Source organism: Stegodyphus dumicola, chromosome X2 (assembly GCF_044657685.1).
Source record: "Stegodyphus dumicola isolate Sdum_Otavi_A_Nest chromosome X2, ASM4465768v1".
NCBI classification, from domain to species: Eukaryota; Metazoa; Arthropoda; class Arachnida; order Araneae; family Eresidae; genus Stegodyphus; species Stegodyphus dumicola.
In genome coordinates this window covers 22,311,426-22,332,961 of record NC_140781.1, presented here as the reverse complement: position 1 = coordinate 22,332,961, position 21,536 = coordinate 22,311,426, and the positions used below count along the sequence as shown (strand labels likewise).

General features: G+C 33.1%; 1 protein-coding gene across 3 annotated transcripts in view; it reads right to left on the bottom strand.

Annotated features, from left to right (window-relative positions):
* The window catches only part of LOC118192193 (nuclear factor related to kappa-B-binding protein), a 226,920-nt gene that overhangs the window by 188,525 nt on the left and 16,859 nt on the right, over positions 1-21,536 (bottom strand). For all 3 annotated transcript variants that reach the window (XM_035363095.2, XM_035363094.2, XM_085809707.1), the window contains exon 2: positions 7,061-7,276. The gene's annotated coding sequence lies outside the window, so the exon portion shown is untranslated. The remainder of the gene's footprint in view (positions 1-7,060; positions 7,277-21,536) is intronic.

Below are 21,536 nucleotides of genomic sequence, written 5' to 3'. Positions count from 1 at the left end.
ATTTCGCTGTCACATCGAAGGCGACTTTTAATATGGAGCACATTGTACCCGAACAAAATAATGAGTTGATCTCACAAGAAATCTACGATGATGGCAGCATTTGTTAATGAGTTTGCACAATAAATTGAGAAATATGGATGAAAGTCGTAAAGCGAAAATTCAGCTCAGGATCGTGCACGCTGTGTATGATTCTGTAGATAATTGAACCCATCCATTATTCTTCATTTTATTATGAAAATTCTTTAAAAAATGCATGCCTGCAAAAATTTTATTTTTTCCATGTAATTCATTATTATTACTTTCTTTCTGTTTATTATTTTTGCAGAAATTATTACTATCATTTTCTTCCTGTTAATTATTTTTGTATTTAAGAATAAATTTATTGAAAAAGCTGGAAATATTGTATTGCTATTTGCTTCAAATGCTGATTTTCTTTCCAAACAAACTTCATGAATTAATTTTACTAAAAACATCAAATCAATATCAAGAATCTGCTGTTTTGGGGTGGAAGGGGGAACAGTAATAATATTTCTTAAAAAAAAAAAAAGAAAAATATATTTTCACTTATTCAAGAATAGTCACAATAGTCAATTGAATGGTGCAAGCTTTGTATAAGTAATAAAAAAATAATCTTTTGAGAAAATGCTCTTACAAAGTCCAAAAAGGAAAAAATATAGTGAAATATCTTTAAAACGACAGTCAACAGTCTAGAGAGTTTTGTTTCCTGTTGATGTTCTGTTCTGTTTTTTAATTACGTTCTCATGAAAGGAATTTACTTTTAATGAAACTGAATAACACACATATTTAATGAATAGTATTTGTTATTACTATCCACTTTTATTAATATCATTTGAATGGAATTTTGATCATTAAATTCATGCTATTTCTCTCGTAAATTTGAGATAATGGTCGTAAATAGAAATGACAGCATATGTTGAAATTAAACTCGTTTTGTTGCTTTAATATGCATGTCTGCCAGAGTAAAGAATTGTCATAATCTGTCAGCAAATGAAAAATAATTAAAAGTAATTACTTTTGACAACAGATGTGGATGAAACTTACATCTATGTCATCTCAAAGCAGAGCAGAGTTTAATTTGAATTACTCCTGTGATATAAACAAATCACTTTGCAGAATTATCCGAAAAAATTCCTGAAATCTAGTGTTTACTTTGTACTGTATTCTCTCGAGTGTAAACCCTCCCTTTTTTTTTTCAGAAAAAGCATATGAAATTCAGGGGTGCGGCTTATACATGCAAATGATTAGAAATAGATGCATACAAACAGCTGGCAACACAGCAAAATGTATTTAATGACTGAGCATAAAATACATTGTTGGGTGAATGTTTCATAGTATTGTACAAGTTTAGTTATAGTTGCTGGTCATGGTGACCAGTTGTGGGATACTAGTACTAGTAATAATTGATACTGGTAGTGCAGCCAACTACTGTAGTGATCGACAGTGACAGTGAATAAGGAGTGCTAGACACAGAAACATGTTCCTTTTGATTGAAAATTTAAAAAAAAAAAAATAAATAATGGATGGTAAGCACTGTTTTCCGCTTAACTGCTTTCACACCTGAAAAATGGAAAAATATTATATACAGGCTATCTGTCACTTATTCTCAAATTTTTTTTTATTAGGCATATTTAGAATATCATACTTCTCCTAAGAGAAATTACATATAAAAATTGAAGAAGGCTTTATATATATAAATATGCATGTGCATGTTTATAGTATAGAGAGTACTACACTGCAATGCAGAAATATTCCATACTACTTTGAACAGAAGTATGTGCCAACCAAGTATTGGTCTTTCCAAAAAAATATCTCTAGACCATTTTGTTCTTTTTGATTTTTTACCTTCTTCCGTTGCCTATTGGCTAATAAGAAGGGCAGATAAAAGGGCATTCTGTTGAGCAAATAAAACTTTGTGATGAGATGAAAAAGCCACGATACAAAATAATGAAAACAAGCAGAGTGAACGCGGGAGAACAATCGAGTGGGAAAACAGCGCGCATGCACACATACACGCAAGTGCAAATTTAGCTTCTCTCATTGGCCACAGCCTAGACCCCAACTCGCAGGTGTAAACGGAACTCCCATATTTTATGACCTTATGACTATGCCTCTATGCCCTTTATCACACCATCTGAATGTAGTCTTAGGCATGAAAATAAATCAAAACAAAGATGAAAGTTATCTCTTAGCTAAATAAATAAAAAATAAACCAACTTGTCAAGCAATTTCAATTTGAAGCACAAAAACCTATTAGTAGACTTCAGAAAACCTTCTAGTTTAGAAAACAAACAAAATTTTCTTGCTTTAAATGATAAATTTTGCAATGAAATTCTTTTGTACATATTGTCTATCGTAACATCACGCATTGCAGATTCAAATCACATCTTGAAGATGTAACAATCCCCAGCAAAAAGACTGGGATACTACAAAAAGAATCATTAGGTATTTAAACACCTCCCCCCCTCCAAAAAAAATCTTTCTCTGCATATTTCTTCAAGTGTAGAACCAAGTCTTATAATCTACTCAGATGCTTACTGGGAGCAAAACATTTAAGACAGAAAATCTATATCAGGGACTGTAACTTTATTACATAGCAATTGATTTTCATGGTTTAAAACAAAATTCTCTCTTTATCCTCAGTAGTAGCCGAATACGTTGGCCTTTTGCAAACTATGGAAGAGTTATTAAGGATATTAAAACTAATGGAAGGTTTTATCTACCTTCAACTTCTACCGAGAAAATTTCTGAAGATAATACATCAACAATAAAATTTGCTGAATTTGAAAAGTGCAGTTCATATATAAAATACACAGACACAAAATTTTATATATGTCTGTATAACAAGAGCAGGTACTGAAGTATTATCCCACCAGCCGTAAAAGTTGGCTACCACTGGAGAACGAAAGTTTTCAGAGATCCCGCTAAAGTTGAAGCAATTGTTCCTGCAGAATACTGAGCTGGTCTAACTGCAACTTCAACAATAAAATATTTGTCAGTTTTTTGATACAGTGTACCAAACAGCTACTAACTGCGGAAGTATTCTACACACTTCATTTCTGCACTTCATAAAGACTTATTAACAAATACTAGTGCCAGCAGTTTTGTTGATTTCTATTAATTTATTAAACCTTCTGGAAGCTCTGTTTAGAATACTGTGAGTTAACTTCTCTCACGTGATTGTTCCAATCTATCATTACTTTGTTAGCCATATTCAGTTGTTCTATTCACCATTCAACATATGTCCTCATTCTTCAGCCTTCATGTTCTCATTCTTTGGCCTCTTCAGCCCTCAAACTCATTTTCATGCAAGAAGAAAAATATAGGGATATGACAGATAATTTATACCCTTGTTTAGAAAAACAAAAAGTGGTTTATCGAGAATCAGTCAAAAGTGCAAATGTTATGAATAAAATGTTACAAAATGAAAATGCAAATTTCACACTTATTCATAACTGGTGCTAAACTGTTTCGCTAAGCAACAGTTTCATGGTTTACAGACTAATACATAAGTACCAAAGAACATTTCCCATTTTTCAACAGGTTGTGGTTGTGGATATCATGACTAAATGAATTCCTAAAGCAAAACTTCAGTTTTGCAGGAATCAGTTTCAATTAATTTAAGTTTCACTAGACAAACAGCAGCATTATAAGAAGAATATAGTATTTTTGGACAACAGAGTGCTAAAACTTAATCAAACATTTGCCAAATGGCATAAAATTAGTGAGAGATGATTTCAGCATATGACACCTGTGAGCCATCCTGCCGTTCTACTAATCTGTCTTCCAAAATGTTCCTGTAGCAAGCACAGCTAGAAGGTAGAACTAAAGTTATGTTTGAAAGGACTGAATTAAAAACTTTGTCTTTTAAACATTTAGCTTATTCATTCATTTTAAGCATTTCTGATTTTTTCAAACTATTTTTGTTCTACTAAAGCATGTTTCTTTCTTCTTATATAAAGAAATCGGTCCGAGGTTCGAATCCCGCGAACGGGCTGGCTGCATGGGTGTTTTCGTGGTTTTCCCCATGTGTAACGTGTATACGAGCCAGTTTCCCTTAGAAAGTCCTCCACGAAAGGCATCCCTCCCCTTAGGCAGATAGCCCTAGTGTGCTTTGCCATAATTAAAAACACCACACCACTTATATAAAGAAATCATTTTTATTATGACTTGCGATTCCTTGAAACTGCTGGAGAATTACTTTTTTATGCCTTAATAGTGTATTTGAAGTTCACATGCATGAATATCAAATTGTCATATATGATAACAAATCAGGTGATTATGAAACTCGGTAAATGAAAAACCGGGAGGTTCACCTGCCAAAAGCTGGGAGTTTCTGGAAGATTTTCATGCTGTGTGGTGGCATGATCTCAAAAGAGCTCAAAATTGATTTCAATTCATTTTATAATGCATGATTCAGTTCATTCAAGTATTTATACTGTGGTTGTCATGTAAAATATGTTTATTGCATAGTTTAATTTTTATGTTCTTGGCTAATTTTGTTTTGTTTCTTTAACTTTAATACTGAGAAGGAAAGAAAAGCTTCAGTTTATACTTGTAAGTACTTTTAAACACAGTAAAAATAAAATTATTAATTATAGCACATACTCTTGTGTGGATAAACTTAGTAATGCATCATATTATTTGTAAGATACTTTCTCCCTCCTACCTGTCACCACTAGGATCTGGCAACTAGGTTCAAAGCATCCTTTGCGTTTGTGGTGTAACTGAAAACACACCCTGCTAGCAATCAGGAGGTCCAGAGTTCAGATCCCAGTGAAGGCAATGAATATTTTTCAAGTTTCCTATTCCTAAACACACTTAATGACACTACATATTGATTAAAAAAATTAAATACAAATATTACTGATTAAACATAATCTTCATATAAAGTTCTATAAATGTCTATAGTAGATCACGAATATTCTGTCGAAGTAAAATTTAATAAAAAATATTATGCTGAAGTTCGTGGGGAATGGGAGAATGAAATTTGCACAACTTAAATTTCATTAAATCAATAATGAAACTTAAACTGTAATTTTATTTGCATACTTTAATTTTATTGATGAAAAACACTTTTTGTAGTAAAGGCTAAAAATTAAAAAGCATGAGATTCAGTTCTTCCTGGAGACCACAAGGTGTGCTAAAAATCTAGGAGAATGGTAGTCATGAAATATATTACTAATTCTGAAAAATGTCCCTGTATATGGATGAAATGTGGGTACACAAACAAATAAATTACTTACGATAGCTTTTAGAGTAGTCTCCAACTGTAAAAGAAAGAAAACATTAACTATTCTTTTCTATAGAGAAGGTTTTGGGGAAAAACAGTTTCATAAAAAAGTCATAAGGCTTAAGATGACTGCCATACGCATTAGTGGTCTGAACAAAAAGGCAGTCTGCATATTTAATAAAACAGTTTTAAAATCTTAATTCATCAGAGCTTCACCTTCAAATACACAGCAGTTATTTTTTTATGGTGTTGCCTGCTAGCAGTCACTTTTGCAAATCCTTAGGTAATTTGGACAAATAAATGAAATGTTTAGATAAAACTATGGAAGCGATAAGAGGAATTTTGAATTATATACCTGACAAAAATATCAGCAAAGGATTTATTTTAAGACGTCGCCTGGTCATTAGATGATTAATCAAGATACATCAAAATTACCTGATTATCTAAATTAACAAGCTAAATTTTGTGTTGAAATATTTTATTTTATTTCACCAAATGACATTTTTATATAACTTCGATTTAATAAGCAATTTTTCATTTTTAATATGTTAAGTTACCATTTTGTTGCATTCCATTCTAATAGTTGTTGCAAACAAATCACAATATTTTTTTAGTTAAACTAAATTTCAAAATAGATGCTTGTGAAATTTGCCTGAACTATGGGAGGGGGAGAAAGGTAAAATTCCTGCAGGAATATGATAGTTTGCAATAAATTCTAAATGCTTACATTAAATTTTACACTATATGCTTCCAAAATTTTCCTGAAATGAAAGAAAATAAGGTGAAATATCTGCATGAATATGGTATTTTGGATTTTGGAGCAAAATTCTCAACGTTTAAATTCATGTTTGATGAACTTATATTTCAAGAAACAAACTTTTCATAAATGCAATGTGAAAAATTATAATTCATATATCTGGATTTGAGACAGTAATTGGTTTGACAATAGTTGTATGCCTTTCACTATAACAATTAGATTTACGTATCCCTGTAGCAACGATCTGATCAGCATTAAATTAACCTAAAAAGAGTAAGATAATAATAGATCAAATAAATGATATATAAAATATCTTCATTCTGAATAAAGAAACTAAAGAAAGAAAATGGCAGTAAAAAATCGAATCATTGAAACAAATGAAATTCAGTTTAAAAACTGAAAGAACACTGCCGGACTTTGTTTACCATCACAATATATTCAGGAAATAATCTCCCTTGAAACAAAATGAATTTCCTTAATACAACAGCAACTAGATTAATGCAGGGGAAAAAATTAGCAAATATCACCTATTGTGGCTAATGGTCCAAGTTTAAAATTGAATAACTAGATGAAACTGGATTTATGCATGAAACAATCAATCATACACACAACTTTATTGATCCAAAAACTGATATGCATATACAATGTTAGTATGGAATCTACAAAAAGGTATAATAAGAAGTAAATATAATTTCTGTAAAAAATAATTTTAATACCCTTTAAATACGTATTTAATAGCGGCTCGCGAAAAATTTCAAATTTTGAAAAACGGCTCGGACTATCAAGGAGCTTCGCCACCCCTGGCATATACATAATAATCATAATTTCTCATTCTTTTAATTCAGTAAAGAATCACCAAACCACATCAAGATGGCTGTGCTAAAACTTAAGCATCAGAATAACAACTGAACTTAAGACATAAAGTATCATAACTTTCAGATTAACTTTTGACTGATTTTACAAAAATGTAAACAATGTCACAACTGAAATAAATATTACTAAAATTTTACTATTTGTAAATAGAAACATATACACATTAAAAAGGTACTCACTTAATATTTGTGTAGTATTTATATTGAACAGAGATGGAATTATGAAATATCAGGAAGGAAAGAACAAATGACACTGCAGTACAGCTACTTTTAAATTTGGAATGAGGATGCATAATTTTGAGAAAGCTGTTAAAGAAATGTCTTTTGTTGTCAACTGCATGATGGAGAACATATCTGAAACTTTCAAAGGCAAAAATATTCCTTTGCTCTAGTCATCTAAAAAACAAATACAAAAATTAAATTCCTCTTTCATATTTATAAAATGCATCAAATTTACAAATTCTGGAAATTTTTAGAACATTAACACTTACATGGCACTTATATGGTTTATCATTTTACTATCATCAAACTGATATAATATACATGAGGTGATTCAAAAGCCAAAAAACATTTCCAAAGACTTTAAAAAAAAGTACTAATACAATTAGCACATAAACACATAACATAAATGGCTCATTTTTAATAACTTTTTATGCAAATTTTTAATTGCAATTACATCCATTAGATGGTACTTCAGCTGTAACCTTTCTTATAATTGCTGACTATGACAATAAACCTTATTTAACACTAAGATGGATAAAGAGGACAAGATATCATTAATAAGTATAAGGTAGGATTTCTGTAGGGATCATTGATGCATGACATAGGATACCATTCCTTCAGCATTTATAGTCATCAGTGATGTGTATATGAAACAATAATTTTTGTTTATTGCATCCCCACTGAAAATTCGTGAATTTGTTGGCAGGTATGTTTTTGCCAAGCTAATGTACGAAAAGCAACAGTCATTTTCAAAATGACGACATAAAACAGCAATCAATAAATAAAATTTTAAAAAAGCAAGAAACACTAGTAATCAAATACATTTTTTATAAATTCTTTTTTTTTTTTTTTTTTCTATTTTTCCTCCCCAGGAACTCAGCTATCTGTTTTCACTTAAAAATACCATCACAGAATTGCACAAATTTGGCATCCATAAACTTCGGTGCTACACACCGTCCAAGCATGCATACCTGGGTTGGCCACGAAAAATTTTTTGTGACATTGCGGGTTGCTACAACTATTTTGATGACATATAGCTTTCCCTTATGAATACTTTTCATTGATGCAGATGATCAGAAAGTACCTACAAGGTACCTTCAGGTAGACCTATAACAAAATATTGCAGTGTTTCATGTATAAAGATAACCAATCATGCCAAAACTAAGTCGTATCACCAGATTCTCCTCAAAAACCTCATAGTCAGATGTGAAGGTCTGTTCTGTACAAATATCTGATAATCTAATAATAAACTTCCTTTCATATTAGAAAAAAAATATTGCTCCATAATTGGTCAGGATAATACTGACTTGAAACAGTGATATCCAAAAAGCAAAGCTATAAATTAAGAATTTCAAAATAAAGAACAATTAAGAAGATATAAATGTTACTAAAAAAATTTGTTTGCCACCTTTTATGGCTGTAGCAGCACAGATTATGCTCTAAGTTGTTATGACACATTCCAAGTACTACGAAATGAATTCAAAATTTTATGATATGGAAACTGAAAAAAAATTTTAAAAATAATTTAAGGCAATCAGTTTGGTAACTGCACCGTATTTAGAATCAGGAGTTACAATAGATGTGATGGATACTTTCTTAGTGATGTAGGCAATGTCTACTATAGTGCTGCTCACTAAATGCAGAATACAAATCCCCATCTTGTTTTGGAATCACGAGCACAAGTTTAGTCTCACAATTTAAGCATAGCAAGTAAGTTTCTGGGTTCAAATTAAATTTCCAAAGTCAGCATGGCTGACATTTTTCTCAATTGTTGGGGGGACCTACCAGTAACACTTGACCTGCTGCTTAAAAACTCACTGTACCAGGGCTTTTTTATATGCTTTACACCCTTCCATGGAATTCAGTTTAAGTAACTAAATCAATCCAACTAACCTGATGTCAGTTAATGATTTTTAGATTCAGTAATTCAAGATCAAAATCCTAGAAATCAAACCTAATTACAGACATGAAAGAGTGAGTTTTCATGTGATTTTTTAACAGACAATGAATGTAAAAGAGGTACTTTTTGACTATCCAGCCAACCCTGAAAAATCACCAATCGCTGGTGAAAATTTTTTTGCCAACCTGAGACATAAAATACAACAGCCATCTTGAAAAATGACAGTATACTAAAAATTACATAAAATAACAATCAAGTTTTAAAAAAAATTAAAATGCAAGAAACATTTATAATAAAATGCTTTTTTTCCCCTTGTGCTCTTCTCCCTATGTACACAGCGATCTATTTTAGATTTAGAAAACATCAGAAAATTGCACAAACTTGGCACTTCATATACTACCAAAGACAAGCAGAAATTTGGCATTATACATACTGTTGTTTTCCCATGTATACAATTCTCAGTTTTTGCTTTAAAAAAATCACAGAACTGCACAAACTGTGACATCTGAGAAAAAATTTGATAATTTATTCATCGAAATAGCTGTAGCCATCGAGCTGTAGCCATAGTATGTCATCGAAATAGCTGTAGCAACCCACAATGTCACAAAAAAATGTTCATGGGCAAACCAGATATGCATGCTTGGACGGTGTGTAGCACCGAAGTTTATGGATGCCAAATTTGTGCAATTCTGTGATGGTAATTTTAAGTGAAAATATATAAAATATAATTATTTTCGATTTACAATACATCAGAAAATTGCACAAACTTGGCACTGCATATACTACCGAAGACAAGCAGAAATTTGGCATTACACACACTGTTGTTTTCCTATGTATACAATTATCAGTTTTTGCTTTAAAAAAATCAAAGAACTGCACAAACTGTGTCATCTGAGAAAAAATTTAATAATTTATAAAGTACAGCTTCATGAAATGCAAATTCCTGCATTATCTGCTGCAAGGCAAAATGCCATACTTCTGAAACAATGTGATGTTTTTCATCAGCTGGCTAACATTCGTTAGTCCCATTATGATTCTTTCCAAGAGAAAGATATACAAACATGTCAAAAATTTGTCAGAACGGACACTGAGCAGAAAATTACACTCAAGTTTGAAAAGTCAAAATCTGCACTTATGTGAATACCTGGTCTGCCACACAAATACCTTTATGAAGCATTAAGGATTGCCCATCTCAATGACACAGCACATTAGCTGATGAATTCGTTTCAAGATTTGCAGATAACTAGAAAGTAATTTAGGTTAAAATAACCTGCTGAATAATGATTATTGGAGAAGTCAATCAACAAGAATCCGCATAATATTTTTAAATTTTGCAGGACTAGTTTCGATGATTCTGTAGTTAAACCATCGAAACTAGTCCTGCAAAATTTACAAATATTACACTGATTCTTGTTGTTTGACTTTTCCAATAATTAAAAATTATTGTAAAAGGAAAAGAGGCATAATGCATTGCCCTATTTGCTTTATAATCATACATTAGTGGTTTGTAAATTTAAGTCCTGTTGTATGTAATGCACTCAATTGTATCACAAGAAATAATGGCCAATAAAACTAATGAAGCATGTACATGCTTTAAAATGTCAAGGCCAAACTGTTCAAAATTTCCAAAAATTAACTTGCATGTTGATTTGGTTCTTTCCCATTATCCACAGCTCTACTGAAAAGTCACAAAAAAGTTCTGATGAAGCAATGCACTGTGCCGACATACCTATTTATGTAGCAGCCCTGAACCCTGGTATGTGTGTGGCAGCCATGTGTTAGAGAACATATGGATTTGCACTTTTGAAATTCAACGATTATTTTAATCATTGGTATTTCTTTTTTGCACTGAGCACTGTTGCTTTCATTGCAATGAACTCTAATGAGACTGCAGAGTTTATCAGCTGACAAAAAAGGAAAGCATTGCATTTCTTCAATGTGAGTCAAATGGACTCAACAACAAAGAATGACAAATCCACATTCTATAAAGTTTTACTTTTTTAAAGACCAAATTTTATGAAATGCAAAATGAAAAACTGCAAGCAAGTCTTACACCACAGATTGCAAACTAATTTGAAAACAGCCGTTTTCTTTATCTATTATTGGACAAAGGAACATACATCAGTAAAATTCTGCAAAAATGAAATGAGATTAGCGCCAAACACAACTATCAATTGGTGTAATTACCTCCAAGAAGTGTGTGTTATATGGGAAAAGAAGATTATAAAAAAATAATAAATAAATAGGTGGCAATAGATCAATCATTGAAATAGATGCACAGAAACACAAGTATTTCTCTCCGAAGTCAGCAGTGAGTTTATAAATGCTCTTCAAAGCCACCAATGAAACCATGTCTCTGGAGGGGCAACAGATAATCAGAAGGTACCATTAATTTTTCTAATTCATGAACAAGTTTTGTTCATGCAACAAGCTTATACAAGTCTGGCAATTAAAATAAATCTGATTCTGACACCTGGTTGAAACTAGCTAGCTTGGAATATGGATATAGCTGAGTTATCTTCTTCACACTTGCTTTAAATGTTCACTAGTGACAGTAAATAAGGACGTGCTGTTTTCCTATAATCAAACAGGATCCTTTATCACCCTGTACTGAAGGACAATAAATAGGCCCTTCACTACAGGGTGCTTGATTGGAAAAATCAATAGTTGGAACTCACAGATCTATAATCGGCTACTCTTCAAAACCAGTGAGACCACCAACTTAACACATGATACATGATGTCGCAAACATTTAACCAATTACTGGATGAATAAGATGGTTTCATTTTGCATCCATTTCCCTCACCTCCTTTCTGTAAAATCCACAACTTTCGCAATATTTTCCTTAGCTCAGACCATTTAAGGATTTTTCACAGAAACTATAAAGAATCTGTAGCCGGTAGTCTATGTGAAGTGCATTGCATAAGATCAGAAGTGTTATTAATATGCTATAAAGAACAAACTTCTTTAAACAATTTTATCAACGAGAAAACAGGATAGGAACGAATATCAAGTGGCCTTTTTAAAACGAAATTCCAATGAATGTTTATCTTTCGAACAGTCTTTTCGTGTTGCCATTTTACGAAAAATTAAAACATACAGAAATTAAAGATAAGATGAAGAGGAAACATAGAGGGCGTTACACACTCCCCAATGAAAATTATTAGGTGATATAATCCATTAAATGGGGTAGACACCTGACGGTCCTTTCACTGCGTGTGGTATGGTTCTAATAGACCTGCTGTGAAATGTTCCCGATGTTCGCACTGTGTGTGCAGATCTGGATAACCCATGTGCCTGTGGGTTTCAAGAGGCTGTGCATCATTGTCTTTTGACAGTTCCATTAATTTCAATGTCAAAATACTTTGGTGCTGGGTGTTTGACAATATAAGGCCCAAGATAAACTGGTTGCAAAGATGAAGTGGTCGCGTTATTGTAGACGAAAACATGTGAGCAATTCAAAAGGTCTTTGGAAACGAATATGGTTGTACTGCCATGGGTAGTAGTTGCAGAAGGTTTCATGTTACGGACAACACTTTGTAGCCTTTGCACGAACTCTGAGTATGTGCATCGTAGTGATGAATTCTCCAGGTAAACAGAGGGGACATCCGTAAAGAAGCTCAGCTGAAGAGTATTTTATATCTTCTTTCAGTTCAGAGCGTAATTCGAGAAGAACCAAAGGTAAAGCCTCTACAACAGATTTTCTTTGTTGTAAATGATATTTCATGCTTGCCTTAATCGTGTGCTGTCGCTCAATCAATCCGTTCGATTGCGGATGGTATGCTGCCGTTCTGCATTTTTGAAAACCGAACTATTTGCTCAGAGATGAGAATAGTTGACTTTCAAACTGACGTCCTTAATCAGATGCAATACACCATTGGTATTCCAAAATGAGAAATCCAGGTTGAGATCATCCCCTTTGCAACTGTTTATGCTGACTGATCCACCATAGGAAGAGCTTCAACCCATCTTGAAAAACGATCAATCATCTTTAGTATCAGAAACCTTGACATGAAGGAAAGGGTCCAACAATATCAATGTGAAGAAGTTGGAAACGTTCAGATGAAACCTTGAAGTCTATAAGAGCTGACTTTGTATGTATTTGAACCTTAGATCGTTGGCATACCATGCATTCCCTACACTGTAACTGACAATCTTTATTGATATTTGGCCATATGAATCTTATAGTGATTAATTTTCTTGTGCTTCTAATCACTGGATGGGATACGGTATGAACAGAAGAAAATATCTGTCAGAGAACATTTGAGGGGTTACTGCGTTACGTTTGAGGGGATGAATGGACGGTTACTGCTGGTGGAGACTTCACAATAAATCGATTTGTCGGTGCCTGGAATGAGAATCTGAACCATTCTCAGCCTTGGGAGGTTTTTCTTTTTAAATTGTGAACTCTACATCATCTTGAAATTCTGCAATAGTTGCATAATCGATTGAAGATGATATTAATTCTGGAGAGGGCATCTGCAAAATGTTTTCTATCACCCAATTCTACCTCATTTAATAATTTTTTAGTCTTTTGCATTTGGTTTCGGCAAATATGGAAATTAATCTGTCTTTAATAGCTCTGCACTTGTCATGTCTTGGGGGTTTGATCAGAATGTCTGAAACTTCTGATAATATTTCAGTGTCAGTGGAACGACATAATCATATTTCGTTTTATCTGTCGTAATTGAGCTTCCAATCAGAGAAACTATATCTTTATATCCGGTTTCCAAAACGCTGGGACTTTAATGCAAACTTTAGCTTTTTAATGCGACCTTGGCGAAGTGTCGCTTTTGTTTTTGCCTTCGTTTGCCATTTTTTTAAATTAAGAATGCCACATCCAGAGAGTATTTTTACTTTAACACAAGCAAAGCAGCTGTATCATATTTCATTACATTTTTTTTTTTTTTTTTTTTTAGAACAAGTAGAAACTTATAAAAATTAGAGGGAATAAAGAGATTACCACAATAAACATTAGATGTGATTAAAAATGTGTCACACATATTACGAACATCTGTCTATGATTAAAATTGGCTGATATAGTGAGTTAGATATCGTTCTTTAAACAACATCAGGAGAAGTCTAATATCTAACTTTGAAATAATTAACATAACTTTGAAAATTTTCTCATATTTTGCTTAATTTTTTCATATTTACATTTCAGTTACAAGTTCAAAATATTTAACCATTCTGTAACTTAACTCTTGCCTTCGTTTTTCGTTCTCGATTCTTGACTAACATGTCCGGCAGTCAGCAGTGAAGTGCATTGTAGAAGATCTGAAGTACAGTCAAAAGTCGTAAATGTATTTGTGCATGCGTCGCGTTGCCGCATGCACAAAATACATTTACGAATTCGCGTTTAATGTATAACGGACGGGATAAGCTAAGCTAAAATTATCTAATTATCTATTTCAGTTAATGTTGCAGATTACGTTGTTCCTTAATCTTCGAATTGGATCCAGATTATTATTTTCTGCAGACTGTTAGAGCAATTTTATAAAAGTAAGTTTGAACTTTCGATCATGTCAAATAGAATTTCCGATATATATTTACCAATATGTAAAGGATATACAAAGCGAAAGTATCTTTCGGAGTCCATTAAACAAAAAGTGGAATTGCTGCAAAAAATGGATAAAGGCATATCCTTTGTTTATCTAAACTTTAAGGTTTGTTTATCTTTAATGCCGCGGTGGCGTGCAATGAATTGGAAGTTGATCTGTCAGCACTATCCTTATCTTAAGGGCAGATGTTTTTATTTTATTTGGCTTATAATTGCTTACTCAATGTAGTATTTCATTTCGATGTACTCCATCTTTGATATGATTTAAATCAAATGCCTCGTCATTATAATTCACTTCCGATAGCGAAGAAAGTGACAGAGGTTATTGAAAACGAAAAAATTTCGATTGACAAATTAGTCGGTATTCTCGACACAGCAATTATAAGACTTGAACAGCGGAACTTTGTAACTGAACAAGAAATTATGTCTGTTTATAGAATTAAAGAGAATGTATTATTACATAAAAAACGAAGCAACTTAAACAACTTACATTGAAAGAAATGTTTAATAAAGTAAACAAATAAATATTAAGCTTTTTTTTTTTGTAAATTTTGATACCCTTTAGATCATAATTGTTCTTTATTTCGTAAATTACGGTTTCATATTTTTAATTTTATAATTTCTGCATGCCATTTTACGAGATTTAAACTGATGATCTATAATACGGAAAAATCAATAATCCGGAATCGCCGAAGTCCTGACGAGTCCGGATTAATGACTTTTGACTGTATTATTAATATGCTATAAATAATAAACTTCTTTAAACAATTTTATTATTGAGAAAACAGGATATGAACGGATATCAAGTGGCCTTTTAAAAATGAAATTTCAAAGAATGTTTATCTTTCGAACAGTCTTTTCGTGTTGCCACCTTATGAAAAATTAAAACATACAAAAATAAAGATAAGATGAACAGGAAACATAGAGGGTACTACAATGTGATTATTGCTTATACTGCTTTCTGTTGCTAGCCAGCAGCAGGATTGCCTGAAGGTTCACAGCTGTTTCCTTTACTAAATTAAATAGTTATTTCATTCTAGGTAGAGTGTTGCAGTTTATATGAGGCTTACAGGTTTTGTTTTCTCAGTGCAAGAGAAAATGTCAAATGAGAAGAAAAGAAAACAAATTCACATGACAATGAAGATGAAAGTGGATGGCTAAAGAGACTGGACAAAGAGAATTGTATTAACAAAATTGTCATGGGTTTTAAGTGCTATATAAAATATAATGCGTTGTGAAAAACCCATCCCTTACTCCATTAACTTGAAATTTTTGGTAACTCATCACATACTCAGTCCATAATAGGTTGAGTTTGTGAGATTCTACTGTATTTCATGCCTTGATTCATATTTGCAAAAATAAATATCAAGACTGATACAGTCAAAAGTCTTTAATCCGGACTCGTCGGGACTTTGGCGATTCCGGATTATCGGTTTTTCCGGATTATAGATCATCAGTTTAAATCTGGTAAGATGGCATGCAGAAATTATAAAATTAAAAATATGAAACCATAATTTATGAAATAAAGAGCAATTATGATCTAAAGGGTATCAAAATTTACAAAAAAAAAAGCTTAATATTTGTTTACTTTATTATACATTTCTTTCAACGTGTGCATGCGTAAAGCATACATTACACATAGTAGAAATTAGAAAATTGCAACCAGAAAACTATTTGATATATACTCGTGATATTTATAATGACGAGGAATTTGATTTAAATCATATCAAAGACGGAATACATTGAGATGAAATACTACATTTAGTAATGAATTATAAGCTGAATAAAATAAAAACATCTGCCCTGAAGATATGGATAGCGCTGACAGATCAACTTCCAGTTCATTGCGCGCCACAACGCCCCCCCCCCCCCCGCAGAGCAGCGTGAAAATGATAAACAGATTTCGGAATGATTAGAGAAACAAAGGATATGCCTTTATACATTTTTTGCAGCAATTCCACTTTTTGTTTGATGGACATCGAAACATACTTTCGCTTTGTAGATCCTTTACATATTAGTAAATATATATCGGAAATTCTATTTGATATAATAGAAAGTTCAAGCTTACTTTTATAAAATTGCTCTAACAGTCTGCAAAAAATAATAAGCCAGATCCAATTCGAAGATTAAAGAACAATGCAATCTGCAAAATTAACTGAAATAGACAATTAGATAATTTTAGCTTAGCTTATACTGCCCGTTCTACATTATACGTGCATGCGTGAACGTATTATGCGCATGTGCACACGCATATGTGCATGCGTAAAACGCCTATGCGCATGCGTGAACGCATTGTGCATTGACGCATGCGCAGAAAGTTTGTAGCTTTGAGGTTCAGATTAACGACTTTTGACTGTATTAATTTGCAATATGGAAACCAAGAATATTAAATTTTTTCACAAGGTATGAATTTTATAAATGAACAAAACATATTTCATTGTTTGCTTTATAAAGTAAGTAAGATGCTAGCTGAACAAGTGCTAAACACAGACTGATGGCCTTGATGCAGGCCAGCTCCTGCATGTGACATCATGTTCTCATATCACTCATTCTGGGAAAGTCTGCTCATTAAGGGTATCATTTTTTACATTTTGTTTCGTTCTTTATATAAATCACTCATTAAATGAGGTTTCACTGTAGCTTGTTTTTAACATTAAGTTAAAATGTGTTTAACTGATCAAACAAAGCACTTTTCAGTGCTGCTAAGAAATTTTATATGCATAAATGCATATAGATTTTCAAAAAGAGAAGGCTGCTGAGATCAAGAATCAAAAAGAGATGTAATAATTATTTATAACAGTATATTTAATTAGAAAACTACAATAATTATAAATTTAAGTGCAAGGAAATTAAAAAAATAATAATTACTGTATTTACTCATGTAAATCTTGACAATAGTATTGGCCAAACACAATCGCTGTTCCATGGCCATGGGCCTTAATGGCTGATGGGTTTGAATTTTATATCGGAAGAGAAGCAGGGCTTCAACAACAATTTGTCGCAGGGTTTCCCAGTTGATTACCACCTGTTGTGCAGCTCATCTGATCGATTTCATTGGGCTGGTTTCAAACACAGCACGTCTTTTTGATGTTTTTAAGCGTTTTTTACACTTGTCTCACTGATTGCCAACACTGTCATCACAAATACTACCAGTTCTTTTAAACTTGCAAATAAAATTCTTCATTGTTAGTTATTCTTAAACCAGTTAATACATTGTTCTTAATACTTGCCAACCCTTGACATTCAAAAATCAGATTTTTTTAAGAAATCAGGAGATTTTTCACAACGTTAAAAAGACTTTTTAAATGATAAAAATATAGTTTTTAATAATGAATTAACTTAAAATAGTAACTAATTCTTAAATGCAAGCAAAACAAAAATATCTTATACATAAACAACATTTTTATTACTTGCATTGTTTAAGAAAGAAAAAAAAAAAAAGAAAAGAAAAGAAAAGAAAAGAAGGAAAAAAAAAAAAAAAAAAAAAAAGATACTTTAATCAGCTTTCGTACAAATGTTATAAACAGTGGCAGATTTTGCTTTCTTTAAGAAAGAAACTTCATAATTTTGTTCATAGCAATTGCCATGTAGGCCTGCTTTCGCTAATAAAAGTTTTTATAATGTGTCATCGCTAATATTAGATCTAAATTTAGTCCTCGTTTTCGCAACAACACTGAAAACCCTCTCACACTCTGCATTACTATGTGGAACTGTCAAGATGGCCAACATAATTCTAGACAGTTCACCATGTTTTAAAATTCCATCAGCAGCTTTAATTTTTCCAATTAAACTCCACTGGGTGTCAATCCTATTATGCAACTGTTGATGATTTTATAACTTCATCCAAATTCTCTAATTGTAAACTGCTGTTATGCAGTTGTTGGAACTGTTTCAATTTTTCTTTCCTTTTAGAACTCCTTTCAAGATAATAATAAATATCAACAATGTGTTCATTCACATTTATTGGTGAAGAAGCTGTCTGCAAATCTAAATTTTCCTTTCTTAATATGCCTGCAGCACCAGTCTTCCCAGCCTACCAATACTGGTGCATTATCGGCACCAAGTGCTAAGCAATTATCCAGAGGGACTGCATTTTCTTTTAAAGTTTTAATAATTAGCTGTGCTATATTAAAGCCTGTCAAATGTTCTTCTAAAGTGGAGACAGAAAATAACCTGCACTCAATTTCTGAAGACTCTGGATTAAAAAAAAAAAAGCAACAATTGGATACAGTTTTGAATCGGTATTATTGCTTCCATCCGTAGAGAGGCAGAACGATTGCTGTTTTAATACAATCGATAACTGAAGATTTATTTTTCAAACCCATTTCTTTAACAATTGCACCTGTTTTGGTTCTTGCACTTGAGTATTTCTTAGCGATTTCACTATCAGGAAACATTTTTCTAAATAAAGCTGCAGTGTGATCATTCAGTGGCAGGTTGTGCTCCAGTAAAAAAGCAGAGAACAGACATTCTGCATTAACTTTTTGGTCCTCTGTTTCCGAAGAAAAATTTAATTTTTCATTTTCTTTTCAAAACAACTCATGTTGTCCTTGTGTTTTTGTGTACGCACATGTTTGAGAACATCCGCCCTTTCTCGATGCGAAATTGAAAAATCGAAACAACAGGCAGTACACATCGCAAATTTATTACATTTCCTTCAGGAAATAATGGAAGGAAAGTTAACTGTGTGCGATTTTTGAAACGTACACGGGTATTTCACCTTTCTCGCAGACATAACAAAAGATGATAATTTCTAAAACTATTTCCCGAAGGCACATGTACTCACACAACTCAGGGCGAAATGAACGAAATAACTAAAGAACATCCAAATAACAACTTGCTTTGTCCTCATTGGCTAATATATGCCACATGACACGCAGTGGAGCTCAATACCCATTGGAGAATTGGAGAACGATGTTTCTGGATATGTATATGCTCTCACTCACAAAACAGAAGTTATCTGATTTGCAAGGTTTTGTTTTAGATATAATCTAGAGAAAATTCAATTGCTTTCAGATGTCCAAAATTACTTTTTTTTTTTTGGTTCATATTGTAGAGTCATTAGGTATTTTTTTGAAAGCAGACAAGATGAAAAATAGCAATCGCCTTCGCCGGGAATCAAACCACGGACCTCTGGAATACCGGCCCAGTGTGCAGAACCACTACACCACAAAGTACGCTAGGAAAGCGGGAGAAATACCTTATATACTCCCTTTTTTAAAGGGCGACTAGGGTTTTTAAGGGATCTAGTTGCCAAATCCTGGGTGCAGAGAATCATCATCCACAACCCTTTTAGTTTAGGCGCCACTTGTAGAGTCATTAGGTATTTTTTTGAAAACAGACAAGATGAAAAATAGCAAACGCCTTTGCTGGAAATCGAACCACGGACCTCTGGAATACCAGCCCAGTATGCAGAACCACTACACCATGAGCGATGCTAAGAAAGCGGGAGAAATACCTTATAATATAACAAAATATTAAGCCTAGTTCCATAACAATCGTGAGGAATTTTAAGAATAAGAAAAAGTCGGGAGAAATATATTGTAAATCGGGTTGGCGGGAGAGCGGTCGAAAATCGAGAGTCTCCCGCCTGAATCGGGAGAGTTGGCAACTCTGCAGTTATCTTGAACTTGTACTTGGTCACAAATTTCCTTTGAGCAGCAATCGGGCTGTTATTGCTTGCATAATAGGCCCTCACAAGCACTATACATTCAGGAACGCTGTACCGTGACATTTTCACTTGAAAATGACTGACAATAATAAGTTGCATGCTCATGTGCATACTAGTTCCCACCATGCCCTGAGGCTAACCAGAAAGTCAGAACTTCAGCATGCAAACCATTCAGAAGTTATGACAGTTTTATTTCATATAGTTTACTAATTGTCACCCTGTAACTGCATCTACATATTCAAGAAGTTTGTACAGGTTTTTAATTGAGATGAGACAGAGCTCTTCTGGGAAAAGATGCCAAAAGTGAACTTACATATTAGCAGAGCAGAAAGTATTGCTGAGCCACAAGCCAAAGAAAGACTATATCGTATTGTTGTTTTGTGCAAATGCAAGAGGCGATTTGAAAACTAAACTACTGCTCATTTACCATATGGACAACCTGTAAGCCTTCAAGAAGTAAAATCCAGAAGAGCAAGCTAAATGTTACGTGAGGGTCCAGCAAAAAGGCTTGGGTGACATATAACTTTTTGGATCAATGAAGTGCTCGGTCTGTCTGTAAGAATATCTGCCTGAGATGAATTTGCCATTCCATATCTTGCTTGTTATGGACAAAGCTCCTGCTCCACACCTAAAAGATGACCCTGAATTTCGCAAAATCAAGTTCCTACCTCCCAACACCACTCCTTCACTGCAGCCCATGAACCAACATGTCATTTTAAATTTTTAGAAGTTCTATGCTAAAGTGTTCTTCAAGCATTGTTTTGAGGAAATTGAAGTAATCAATCTCCTGCTCAGAGAGTTTTGGAAATAACAATTTCAAATCTTTGTTTGCCTCAGGACAATTGACAAGGTATGGAAGATGGTCACCAAAAGAATCATTATTTTTGCACGAGAGATGATTTAGTTGGACAATACTGTTGATAAGAAATCCAAGGGGTTTTAAATAGTGCCTATGGAGCCTGTAATCAATGATGAGATTGTATCTCTGGCTAAGATTATGGGGTTAGAGGTGGACAGCAATGACATCGATGAGCTAGTGAAAGAACATAACCAGGAGCTCACCAACAAAGAGGTTATGGGGCTACATTCTGCATCACAGCAAAAGACAATACAGGAGATTTAATCCGGGGAGGAGGAGGTAACAGCCTTAGTAAAGCAACAACCTTCCAATGACATAACAGAGATGCTGAAAGCACTAAAAACTGTTCCACCATATATTGAGAAGCATGACCTTAATAAGGCAGCAGATACGCAAGTTACAAATTTATTTAAAGACAATGCTGTGTCTCACTTTGCCTTCAGA